Raw genomic sequence first — 12,341 nt, 5'->3', positions numbered from 1 at the left:
TGTTCCACTTGCTGCTGCCTCCTTTCCCGGGCTGTGCAGGGGAGCCAGCGGCACTCAGCACACTGCACTGTAGGACAGGAACCAATCAGCAGCTCAGCTGACCTGGTAGAGAACGGAAGCCTGTCTTTGCTTGTGTGACTGCAGGGCTGTGATTGGCTGTCCCCATCCTACTGTGCTTCTGGCAGGGACCGTTAGGACACACCCACCCCTCATTTGAAACAGGGACCAAAGAACATCAATAGGGAGCTCCAATAAAGGGGCTACTTTTAAAGATAATATTCATTTTTAACCCAATGTCAAGTCAACACCATATATTATTCATAATTCCCTGCAACGAAATTTTTTCGTTTATCCTATGTCTCCTTTAAAGGTAGCTGTTAGAATTGATACAACAGTTGCTAATATTCCACAGATGCTGCTGAGAAAAGTATCAATTAAATGTAGCAAATTGTAACAATTGCTAGAATTAAATGTAACAATTCAGAAATCTGCTCCTGGAATACTGAGTGTGGACAGCATCAAACTATAAGGTATGGCAAAAAAAAATGTAAATGTTTTCAGCTCCATTTTCAATAAAGTAAAACTAATAGAAAACAAAACTGCAAAAGTCAATAACTAATAAAATAATGGAGAATTATGTTGAATTCCTAACACAAAAATAGACCAGACTTGGGGCAGCTCGGAAATTGACAATGTGTCTAGCCCCATGTAAGATTTCAAAATTGAATATAAAAAAATCTGTTGGCTCTTTTGAGAAATGGATTTCAGTGCAGAATTCTGCTGGAGCAGCACTATTAACTGATTCATTTTGAAAAAATGTTTTTTCCCATGACAGTATCCCTTTAAGAAAAGATACTAACAGACCCCTCCTCCATTCATGTGAGCTTTCAGCTAAATTGCTCTGTTCTAATAGACAGGGGGAATGTTGCAGCCAGGGACAGGTAAGCAGGATCACAGCCTGGGCAACAGAACTATTCCCATCTCTCTAAAGCACAAAGGAGAAAGTGCATTGTGCAGAGAGAAGGGTCACATCTGTGGTGAGCGTAAAAAGCATTGTTTAAACTACACAGCCTATGGGGATTTTTTATTCCTGTAAGTTGTTAGTTATTATGCTTTATTTATACACTGCTGAAAAATTAAGTATTTGCCCCTGCACCAGTTCAGTTTACAGACTAACTACTCTACAATGTGCAAACAAGTGGTTTCTATTTGTCTTTTGCAAATGCGCAAGATACTCATACAGAATGTGTTCTGTGTTCTTTATGGGTCTTTCTATGTGTATCTCTGGATAGTATCAATGGATGCTGCAATGTTAGTGACACTATCACCTATAAACAATCCAAATTAGTTACATATTTAATTTGATACACACTGTGTGTAAGTGACCAGAAAGGGATGTGTGAAAGGAATGGATTTTATAGAATAGTAATAGTGGCCAAATGAAGGCAGATCTCTTTAGTAATTCCTAAACACTTACTGAGCTGTATCATTAACCCCTCTCAGTATGACTCTGTCCTTAAGTTTTGTCTTAAGGTTTGGGATAGGACAGTATGGGCACCTTCCCTGGGCCCCCAAGTTTTAGTCACCTTGGCCAGATATTGTTCTTCTTAAAGAAGAACTAAACTCTTAAAATGAATGTGGCTAAAAATGCCTTATTTTATATACTGAACTTATTGCACCAGCCTAAAGTTTCAGCTTGTCAATAGCAACAATGATCCAGGACTTCAAACTTGTCACAGGGGTCACCATCTTGGAAAGTGTCTGCGACACTCACATGCTCAGTGGGCTCCGAGCAGCTGTTGAGAAGCTAAACTTAGGGGTCGTCACTAATTATCCAGCAGAAAATGAGGTTGTCTGTAATATAAGATGATGCTACAGGGCTGAACACAGAGGCATCCAATGAGACCAAAAGAAAGAAGGTTTCATCTTTGGATTTGAAAAAGGTTTTTTACAGTAAAGGTGACCATAGATGTTAAGATTTTTTAAAAGATATTTTCTTTATCATAAGACCAAACTTATCTTGAAACAATGTACAATTTGTCCATTAACTAAAAAAGACCATTTCAAGCAATATCTTCTAGTTGAAGCCAGGGGAACTGTGGGTAGCTGCCTGCTTGGCCCTGCAAACAATTGGAAATGGATACATTTCACTGTGACCAATGAAAATTTTCTAACTTGCCTGATCAGTTTTCAGACCAATGTTGGACAAAAAATCTTTAGATGCACGATCATTTGGTGCCCATTAACCTCATGATAATTTGACAGAATTGTGGTATTGTACTAAAATCACTCGTCATGGAAAGAAAAGTCTTAATGTACAGGTATATGGTGAGTTTAAGACTTGTGAAGTTGTATATCTCCCTGAATCATTTGTACTGGCAGATAGATTAGCTCCAAAAAGGGGTTGTATGGCTTTTAAGCAACAAGAAAATACAGGGTTTTTGAAAATAGCTTTTAGCATAACTAAAACTGTGATTTCATGTGTAGATTTTATAATTCCATTGGACTATTTTAAACTTTATTTTTTTTGTCCATTTGCAGAATTCTTTGAGAATGAATCTCACTGAGCACAATATTTGTAATACAGAGCAGAAAAAGGAAGAGCATCTGCCCTATGAAGTAAAGTTCTTAATAACTCTGAGCTGGTTGTTAAGCTATTTGTCCCGCTGGAATGCAACACTTTGCAATGGTGTTACTTGTACTTGACATTCATCAAATCGATGCTGTGGCTCCATCATTCAAAGCACATGAGGGTAATGTAAAAAAAACTTTTTATTGGCTCTAGTTAACTGTCACCAATAAATGCTATTTGCTGATTGGTTGCTATAGGTTACTAGACCTGGTACATATCACTAAGTCATATAGGGTACATTTGCATAGAATAATGCTGGGAAAACCAGCCCCTCAGCATGTACTGCTACATATGTGTTTATCTTTATTCTATGTATCACTTGGATGTATGGATGATATTTATACATTGTATAAACGTATGTTGTATTATTTAGAGATATTCTAATGTTGGGATGTGTGGTTATTTCCTTCACTATACCCCCCACCTTTAAAACAATACACATAAAAGGATTGATACATTGATACACAAATTGTGTTACAAGCATGTGTGATTTTAATTTAGTGCTTTGGCTGTGCTGCATGTTTCAGCTCTGTTACAGTACATAAACATTATAATTGCAGCTACATTTTAATCACAAAAATGTCTCTGTAACAAATGTCCCATATAAATAGCATAATCCATAAAAGTGTACGGTGACACGTATTCAGAATAAGGCAATATATTGCATACATGAAATTCTTTGCTTTTTATATCACACACAAAAAGATGATGGATCGGCGCCCTATCGCCATTTCTGAAAAGGAGCACAAGCAGAGTTTCGGTAAGTTACTTCTTAATAAATACTTAGCGATTGTTAAGTTCGTGTTTGCATCTTTTTTTGGCAGCATAATAACGAGTTTTTTTTAAGTACATTTTTGCTGTTGTTGGTCCTTTAAGGGATGCTGGGAAACAGCAATTGTAGTGCCAGAAATGTTCTGTGTTGTAGACACACTTAAAACATTTAGTGCCTCTGTGTTTGTTTCAGGTGATCTTTTTGAAAACAGCAATTCCTAGACTTTCAGGTTGAGCCCCTAAGGGTCAGTGACTCAGCCTGAATGTCAGTTAGCATTCAATATAGAGAGCACTAGAATCTGTCCAGTTTTCACCCAGATAGCCTGGTTTTTGGAAGGGCTGTTCAGCTGAAAACTGCCTTCCAGATTTCCAAATTAGGAAATCCGGACAGGAAATTGAAGTAAATGGCGATCAGCGATTGGCTGATATAATCAGCCCCGCCCTAACCACACCTGTTCCACCTCCTAGGTTACTCGACGTCACCTGTCCCATGCCCGGAGTTGGGCAAACAGAAATTTGGAAACCCTTTCCTAGATACTCCTGAAATATCTAACATCCTCAAGGTTGGGTTGAATGCTTCTAGATATGTCCTAGATATGTCTGTTATATTGGTAGGAGCTATGGGTCAGCCTAGTCACATTTTGGAATGAGATTTGGCTCAAATGCTGCTGCTTGAAATGGCAAATTTAAGGTTTTATTAAGCCTTAATTTTTATTAATGGTCATTTGACATAGGGTAATAATTTTGAGAACATTGCTGTGGGAAGTAATACAGCTGCCCCTAATGAAGGAAAGCAACGACTAACCAGGGATTTAAACAAATACCAAATGCTGGGCTACATTGACTTCAGAATATGCCTGCATGCTGTATCTAGCGAGGAGCGGAATACTATCTCTGAATTATATTTCACCCTTTGCTTTGCATTAGAAATGACTTGTGTGTTAATGTTAAAGGGCATTAAGGGATCATTGCACATTCCCTGTCAAATCATTATGGCTTAATTTGTGCCAATTAACCAGACCTCACATAGCTGCAATTACCAACTAAATTGAGCTTAAAAGTAGATACCTTCTGCCATCCAGATACAGTCACTCAATTTAAAGGATCTCTGTAGGCGCTGAATGACTGAAGGTAATCACTGGGAAAGGAAGAAGAGAGCCGAATGAGGCAGGAGGACAACATTTTTAAGACAGTCTAAAAGTGCTTCACTCAATAAACTGGTAAACTGTGCAGCTTGAAGGGGGAATGTTCGCTAAGAGGTATAATATACTACTTGCAATTGAACTCAAGTGGGAAGGAAAGAGATTATGGAAGGCTGGGTGCATCTGGAATAAAATACAGCCTCTACTGTGACAGGGAACAGCCTTACAATAAGGCTTCTATTCACACAGACTTGAACACCTGAGGTCTAAGGCTTCCAAGCCTCATGCACCTGTCTGTCTGCAGATTATATGGGTGTGAATGATCTGCCGCTGCTTTGCCAAGAACATGGCAGGAGGATGTCTCTTGCCCATTAAGGTGATGAGGAGTGGGCTGGATGCATCCATCAAGCAGTCTATGGAAATGATTACTGCGTCTCATTGTGCAAATCCTAAACTGGATGTAACAGGCTTGCCTACTAAAACATTTATTTTGCTGGGGGAAATCCTCATATCAGATCCAGGGAAATAATACAAAAAAAAGTTTTGTACTATAAACATGTATTATTCTACCGGAACTGAGTTACATATAGTTCAGCTGCATTGTCCTTTCCAGCCACTCTCATATACCATGCATGCCATTGGGGGATAATGGGACCTGTAGTTCAACAACAGATATTTTTGGCTTAAGGTACTGCAATCGTTAAAAATGATTATACATGATTGATACGGAGCCAACAGAGACTATTTGAAGCTGGCCTGTGAGGTGCTATAGCATGCTAGCATGCTATGTTAATGTCCCTTTAGATGTTGTGAATTAATGTTGTTTCATTCCGTTACACCTATTTGTTACAGAGTGTGTGTGTGTGTTTGTGTTGCATGACTTGTTGGTGCTATATAAATAAATTATGATGATGGTGATCTGAAAATGTCAGTCCTGGAATCCTGTGGTGTTTTGCATACACAGTGTAGAGACTGCAAAGGAAGAGTTGGTTGACTGTGTAACTCTGTGTTTGAGAAAAATTCATTTATCTTGAGTGTTTCTTAATGATGTGGTTTAAATACTAGTCTACCTGTAACCTGCCTATTTTGTTGCACATAATTCTATTCTGAGATCCCAGGTTTTAAACACCAATTTCTGGACCTCTGGACTGTGACACTTCCAGTAGCTGAACCTTGGACTAAGATCCAGGCTTCCCCCTCTAGAAGGCTCCAGATTCTTTAACTGTCCTCACCACCACCACTACTTCCACTACCCCTCCAACCCACTTGTTTAGAGATTTTGACTCTTTTCCACCATTAGCCAACCACTATATAGCACAAAGGACAGACTAACTGAATTCTCTTGTTAGTTTGGAAGGTAACAATATTTTAAAGGAAAATTATAAAAATAAGCACAACAACCACCCTTGTACCTTTATAATTCAGGCCTCCCCATTTCACTAGCTCTAATTAACTGATTCTCTCCTGCCTGGAAGTCTTGGATACGTTATAGGGGCTAATAGATTTCTAATGTCTTTTAACGGTCGTCCAGTATAATTAGCACATATGTTTTAAATAGCTGATAGTTGTATGAGCAATAAAGCAATTACCAATTGCCAGTCCTGACAGTTCTTCTAGAAAAACTCCAACCCAACAGCTAATTGGGAATGTCATCTTATCTCCATTGTTTCCAATTAGTTGTGCTAAACCACCACACCAGACTTGCTGGTCTGGGACTAAGTTATCCATTGTCATCTATATAAACAACTTATTGTTTCCTGTTTGCAGAACCTTATTTCCTGTTCCTGAGATATAATAATAAGATGAGACAGACACATATAGATGGATTTTTTTCAAGCTGAGAACTAAGTTTTATTTAAAGTTAGCACAGTATGAGTAGCAGGGTTTCTAGGTTTTAGCCCAGTGAGGGGCCCAATACTTGGACCATTTATTCCAAGAGCAATGAGCGGTGCTATAATTATGTTCTGTAACAGAATAAATGAGTCTAGTAACCAAATTATCTCATCATGGGGGTTTTGTGTACCAGGGTAGCATGTCTCTTAAATACTCTTTTTATATTATAGTTACATATGCATTGTCTCTATATATACGTACAGTATTTATGTTTGGCCTTTATTTAGGCATTTATATAGTTATATAAATGTATGACTTTTGCACAGTTATGTATGTATTGAATATATATAGGTATGTAATGGAGGTTAAATATCTTTATCTGTATGGCATTTAAAGTGCATAGCCAGGTGACACCGACACATAAATAGTTAATTGAATTTAACCGGTAAATCCCGCAGACCAGGAGATTAAATCAGCAGAGCCTGAAAAGTTTAAGATTTGTGTCTGGAAAATTGAGTTTGTCACCGAAGCAACATGTATTCACTAATAGCAGGAGTGCCCAAAAGGTAGATTGGGATTGGGACACTGTCAACAAACAGCTTGTCTATACCATCCTCCTGTTTCATGCTTTTTATTCAGATATTCATTATGCTATGGTTATATAATGAATAGCTGTTAAATATAGCAATATACGTTTCCCCATAAATCAGTATTTAAGTAATATTTTCCATGGAACAGAATGCTAACAATGCTTTATGATTGTAGATCATAATGGGACAATATCACTAAAAGTAGGCCCCACATTAGTAAAGTATGGGCACTCCCGATTTACAGGAATGTACAGAACGCAGGGACTGTGGCCCCTCACAGGGGACCTGTCTGGGCTTCAGCAAAGTGAACAGCAGCTCCTCTCTCTCTCCCACCCACAGCTGCTCTGATATCCCCATGGCACCCACACAGGGCTTTGATATCCCTTGTACCCCCACAGGCTGCTCAGGTGTCTCAATAGCTGCAACTGACCTGCCTGATACCTGCTGCCTCTTTATCTAAAGCTCACCGGCCCCAAGCAATTTCGCCCCACAAAAAGAAATGAAGGGAAGTCTAGATGGGTTTCTAATCTGAATAAATTAGACAGACAGACAGACAGACAGACAGACAGACAGACAGATCAATAGACAGAAAGACGATAGATAGATAGATAGATAGATAGATAGATAGATAGATAGATAGATAGATAGATAGATAGATAGATAGATAGATAGATAGATGATAGATAGATAGAAATAGAGGTAGCTATATAGATAGACAGATATAGAGATAACTAGACAGAGAGCTAGAAAGATAGACAGATAGATAGTCAGAGACAGACAGATAGATGATAGACAGACAGACAGACAGACAGACAGACAGACAGACAGACAGACAGACAGACAGACAGATAGATAGATAGATAGATAGATAGATAGATAGATAGATAGATAGATAGATAGATAGATAGATAGATAGATGATAGATAGATAGAAATAGAGGTAGCTATATAGATAGACAGATATAGAGATAACTAGACAGAGAGCTAGAAAGATAGACAGATAGATAGTCAGAGACAGACAGATAGATGATAGACAGACAGACAGACAGACAGACAGACAGACAGACAGGCAGGCAGATAGATAGATAGATAGATAGATAGATAGATAGATAGATAGATAGATAGATAGATAGATAGATAGATAGATAGATAGATAGATAGATAGATAGATAGATAGTATATTTTATCTGTCTAAGGGCATTTAGACGCTGGTACTCATGCGATTTTAAGCGACCTTGTCGTTTCCTTACCCCCAGCCTGAGCTACATTTCTCTTGCAAATTGCAATAAGGGGAAGGGGTTAACACTCAGTAAGACCCCGGATGCTCAGGGACTGTCCCTACACAATGACCTGGGCCGGCTGGTTGGAAACATTTTGCTTTTTACAATCGTTTCCTATTGTAGACTTTGAGAAAGGGCAGAGCATGTGCTGATCTGAGATTCCCTCAGCCCCCAGTGAAACTACTTACGGTTAGTTTACTTTAGCAAAGTTACGGTTAAACACAGAGCCAATATGGGATGCAGCATGGCAGCTTCATTGTCTCCTGCAGCCAAGGCGATTGCTTGTGACTGGTGAGTACTGGGTACTGGGCAGCCTCAAGTCTCACACGAATCAGAAGCAGTAAATGGGCGACAGGCAGAGGCTTTGTTGATCCAGCCTCTCCCCCTACAGAAATATATGTAACTAATATGTCTGTGCGGCTTTGTGAAATATTTAGCTCATTACATTGCTTTTAATTTCACCACATGCCCCTGATATTATCATTTGAGTTGAACGAAATCCCCCAATTGCCTCCCTGCTTCATTCTCGTTCCCCATCATGAATAAGTGGCAGAGCAGTTAGTGAAAGTCTCACGGCCTTTTCGTCCCATTTACCCCCCTCTCTCCCTGCCTCCTTGGGTGCACATTGTGCTAATTAATCCACTTTCTAGCACGTTAAAGTGTTTTACTGGGACCATTTCATAGCCTGATGCTCCATCCACAGAATATGGATCACTTCCATTACCAGCGTTCATATCGTAAAAACAAATAAGGATTTTTTTTCTTTATTATTATTATTATTATTGGGATCATGATTTCTGGGATAATTATATTTAACGTGTTTACTGTCTCCCCAATTGTGGGAGAATTTGTGGGCTCTCTCGCCTTATATTTACAGCAGATTGGGAGAATGACAGCAGCCAGCAGTTCTTTTACCACTCACTTGTTATTTGCCCTTTAAAGTTCCAAAACCTTCATTCTGCTAAATCACTTTACTTCGGATTCCCAAATGAAACTAAATTTCATATGAGAAAGTTTCCCTATGAGTATCTCCTACGAATATATATATATATATATATATATATATATATATATATATATATATATATATATATATATATATATATATATATATATATATATATATATATATTATTTTTTTTTTTTTTTTTAATTTAAATCTATCTATATATCTATATCTAGATAAATAGATAGATAGATAGATAGATAGATAGATAGATAGATAGATATACAGTAGAACCCCCATTTTATATATATATATATATTTTTATATCTAGCTATACCCATCTATCTATCTATTTGTGTCTCTCTCTCTCTCTCTCTCTCTCTCTATATATATATATACAGTAGAATCCCCATTATATATATATATATATATATATATATATATATATATATATATATATATATATATATATAGATATATATAGATATATATATATACACACACACACACATATATATATATATATATATAATATATATATATTTAAATAGATAGATAGAAAAAAATGGTGTAAAAAATCCAGGAAAATGTAAAATCAGGGAAATGTATATTTTACAATGTAAAATTAGGGGAATCTAATGGGATGTCAATGGGGGTTCTGCTGTTTAATCATTGCCCTATTGAAGAACTTTTATGAAATGCTGTATATTTGTGAGTTAATGTTCAGATTCTCCCTTTCATCCACTTTTCATTTAGTTTAATGTCGTGAGATCATTAACATATTTCGCAGGTGAACCATTATATTTTATTAACTATTATCTATAATTATTACACAGGCAATAATTCAGGAAGAAATTCTAGGAAGAAATATCTAGGTGAAATAGCTGTATTTACTTGTTAATGGACTGATGTTTAGTGTAATTCTTTTTTTTACTTTGCTGTCAAACGCTCTTTTGCTGGAAGGGGGATCTATAATGTTTATCTATATTTATAGATTTAATCCCTGTGAGTTACCTTGCCTGTAGGTACTGATTAAGCCTTAGCATATTTATTAGACCTGTCCTTACAAAGTGATGCTCATAACATGAATTCAAGTCTATTTTCATCCATTACAGAGGGCACTAAGCTGCAAGTGCAATAAAGTGACTGATAAGTCTAGGCAGGCGTGTGCTAGCTCTGCAGACAGCAACAAGTGCTCCTTGAACAGTTGCGATAACTTTTGGGGGAGTTGTAGTTTAACAACAGCTGGAGGCTGATGAGATGTTTTCACCTGTAAACAGCATATTATTAGTGCTATTGCAAAGAATAAGCATATAGTATAAATTATTATAAAGAAAAAAAAAGATAAAAACGTGTTTTGCTTACTAGTGTCAATCTCCCCTTAATCTTGTTGGAGATTCCCTGTGATCCGGTATCTATTGACATTATCCCCAGATAAAGTGACTCGCGTTGATCTTCTCATGGGCAAACAAAGCGCAGATGGAGAACAATCATTAGCGCGCGTTCTCACAGGTTTAGTTCTACTTAGAAATAGCAAGTGCCCCTGTGATCCATCACTCCTGGGGGGCTGCAGTGTTCTCTGTGCTGGGCCCCTGGAGAAGGGCTCTGGAGTCAGACAGTTGTCCCATCTATAGGGAGCTCTGTGGGCACAGCTTGGGTGGCACCTGGGGATTGGGCTCATCCAGAGAAAACTGGGCCACATTCCGCCCAGATTCAGGAATCATACTGTAAATATCTACAGAACAATCACTGGTGATAAATCTGGCGCTAAGTGTGAGCTATAAATGGCAGTGTAGGCTATAAATACAGGCTGAAATAGAATTGAGAGTCTGTACCTGGAGTCAGTGCAGTCGGTTGAGGAATGATGCAACAGTTACTCACAGTCAGAGCAATGGAAATGGAGCCAGAGCTGTAGTAGCGCAGAGCGCAAGACTTCCCCGGGCGCAGTTTAGTTCCAGCCGAGCGCAATCAGCCTTCCCTGAAGCCGCTTTGCTGCCTCTCCTCTCAGTCTCCTCCTCGCCCCGAAATCTTACTGATTCCCACACACACAGGGGGTGCTTATTTAATCGTATTTGTTTCAGCCTTTGAGCGCCCGGGAGACTGGAGTCGAGCAGATCTGTCGCACAGTCAATAACATCCAACAATGAGCCCGGGCAAAATCTCTTCATTATTTCAATGGAGAGAGAGACATAAATAACAGGGAACTATTCGCTTGGAAAAGATCCGGAGCTGTCACTAATGGAGAAATCTCCCCCCCCCCTCAGCCGAGCTACACGGGCATCAGGAAAGTTTGGGAGGGCGGTTTTTTTGTCTCTTGTCCCTAATGAATGAAGAGGCAGATGATAAAGGAATGAATAGACGTCCCGCTCTCTCGCCTTGCGCCAGGGGTTGCTCCAGTTCAGCGCACTTTGGCTGCTTCTGGCTTCACCTTGTCGGGCGACCGATTAACCCTTTGCTGCAAACAAGAAACAGCCCTTAATCTCATCCCCTCCTCGCACCCATAGTATCCTCCCGAGCAGTCGGTTAATAAGCAGAAAATCAGTCCAGTAAAGTGCACATGCCCCGTAGTGTCTCAGTTACTGATGTAAACTCGTCCGCCGGAAACTGTCCGCTAGATGGCAGTCGCAGCCAGCGATTCTGCCGCTGAAAGGCATGTGCGTCTGTAACCGGCTGCCTGTGACTCTTACTTATACAGGCATTGATCCTGCTGCCAGACAACAACAAAAAAAGGAAAAGGAGCGGCGATTTATTAATAATTCCGCTAAATCCTGGGCTCGATTCCGCTAAAAATGACGCTAGAGGCGCAGACTGACAATCCTCCTATAAAGACAGACTTTATTTCTCACGATTAGAGTGAGAGGGGAGGGGGCAGGGAGTGACAGTTCTGCTGCTGGGCGAGACAGTGACTTTGCTTTTGATATTAATCTAAATAATTCACACTCTCCTCATTTCTACATCTTCATCTTGTGGTCGTGGAAACTGTGCGTTTTCCCATCAGCCCCTCTGCGTTTAGTTGCGCTGAATGAACATTGTCACAGCCCCCCCCCCCCTCGTTTTCCCTCCTTCCAGCCCCAGCTGTGGGTAACAAGGCAAATAGGAGGGGGGGCGAGGCACCAATAGGAGCAGAGGGATTGGCTAACATTAGCCT

At 39.2% G+C, this 12,341-nt stretch overlaps 1 long non-coding RNA gene across 4 annotated transcripts in view; it reads right to left on the bottom strand.

Moving 5' to 3' along the window:
- LOC108707235 overlaps positions 1–12,217 on the bottom strand; it is a 46,997-nt gene extending 34,780 nt beyond the window's left edge. For 3 of the 4 annotated variants that reach the window (XR_005965093.1, XR_001934252.2, XR_005965094.1), the window contains exon 1: positions 11,029–12,197. This is a non-coding gene — a long non-coding RNA (uncharacterized LOC108707235). Of the gene's footprint in view, positions 1–11,028 lie in introns of all 4 variants that reach the window. The other variant, XR_005965095.1, reaches the window with a different exon arrangement.
- Positions 12,218–12,341: the final 124 nt, after the last annotated feature.

This window comes from Xenopus laevis, chromosome 1S (assembly GCF_017654675.1).
Source record: "Xenopus laevis strain J_2021 chromosome 1S, Xenopus_laevis_v10.1, whole genome shotgun sequence".
NCBI classification, from domain to species: Eukaryota; Metazoa; Chordata; class Amphibia; order Anura; family Pipidae; genus Xenopus; species Xenopus laevis.
The sequence above is the reverse complement of the archived record's forward strand: the minus strand, read 5'-3'. Positions and strand labels throughout refer to the sequence as shown.